This window comes from Wolffia australiana, chromosome 7 (assembly GCF_029677425.1).
Source record: "Wolffia australiana isolate 7733 chromosome 7, ASM2967742v1".
Classification (NCBI taxonomy): domain Eukaryota; kingdom Viridiplantae; phylum Streptophyta; class Magnoliopsida; order Alismatales; family Araceae; genus Wolffia; species Wolffia australiana.
The window spans coordinates 6,045,858-6,047,500 of NC_135841.1; positions in this window are offsets into that span (position 1 = coordinate 6,045,858).

The following is a 1,643-nucleotide window of genomic DNA, read 5'->3' on the forward strand; positions in this document are numbered from 1 at the left end:
TCGTCAAGACTTGGATGTGAACGGCCCACCAACATCATCCAATCCCATGCACGGAGATGTCTTCGCGTACGAACCCACGCTCTATTACAATGTCATATTCCCCTTCTTAATCTATTCACCTCTCCCCATTACTCTATTCTTCTCTTCTGAACAGTATATTCCCTCTCTGCGGCCTAGCGTCGCCGCCATTAAACCTCTCTGGCCCGCTTCGAGCTTTAGAGAGAGAAAGAGAGTAATGACGGCGGTGGAAGGGAGTCGGCTGTCTCAACGAAGAAACTTGGACTCTTCGATATCTGTCGGCGTTGCGCATAAAAACGCGGAATATCGGCGGAGCCTCAGAAATTGTAAAAAAAAAAATTATAGTATGGGTGTTAGGAATTGGGGAAAACAGTCTAGAGAGAGAAAGTGACCCTAATCCGTTTTATCAAGTATTAGTGATATTTTGTTTTGAAATGTTATTAATTTTGATTGGAAATTTAAATCAGGCATAATTAGTGTTTGGATAAGGGTACCGAAAAATAGAGAGAGAAACCGACTCCAATTGGTTTTATTTTTCAGTAATCTGTGGTTTTGAAATGTTCTTTGATTTTTATTAGAAATTTAAGTCAGGCATTATACGTGTTCGGATCAGAGCTCTGAAATTCTAGAGAGAGAAAGTGAGTCTACTCGGTTATATCAAATTTTAGTGATATGTGGTTTCGAAATGTTATTGGATTAGGCACAGAAATCTAGAGAGCGAAAGTAAGGGAATTGTCCCAAAAAAATATCAGAAGGGTTTGCTATCTGGGACGTGTTATTTCTGTTGAAAAGTTGAAAGTTTTGCGTTGGTGAAACTTGACTCATCTCGATAACTTGTGAAAAAAGCGCCGGTAAAATCATAATCTGGAGAGATGGTGTTTGACTGAGAGAGAGAGAGAGGGAGGTTGTAAATGGGGATGATAAGCTAAGAAAGTTAAAAGGTAAGTGGGGAGGGGAAGATGAGCTCAGATATTTGTTGATAGTGAGAGGCCCCTCAGATACTTATTGATATAAATTTCCATCTCTACATCCCTCTCTCTGATGGCCAACGAGCTCACACTCTGAAGCTGTCATATTGATTACAACCTAGATTAGCAATCATTTTTAGGGTTGGTACACTATGATGCACTAAGGACTGAGAGATCTTGACCTATAGTGGATATGGTTGTGTGAAGCTTATCTGTCTATCTAATCTAAAAATCTATGAATTTAATCTAAAGTATCTCTACGTCAATCTTTTTTTTTTCTAAAACAAAAATGTAGGTTCCAATCGCCCCAGATATTTTTACACATTAATTAGTGATTCATCATCATCTAGGCCATTCTGTTTCCATGCTTCTGCCAAAGGGAATCTTGGCGATGAACTTCCCATGAGGTCAACCATCCCAAGTTGATCCACCTTTTTACAATTAAAATTGGAGTTTCCTACTAATAACATCCAATCTGGCAAGCCCACAGATCATCTTTTTATCTATCTCTATATATTTAATCAGCTAATCTGAATATCTATTTATGTTTCTATAGTCTCTGCATCATTGCATGCCGCATTGACCAGCCTCTCTCGGGCAAATCGCTCTGACGCATGCTTCGAAGCCTGCTGCATGCCACTGTGCATCTTACTTACT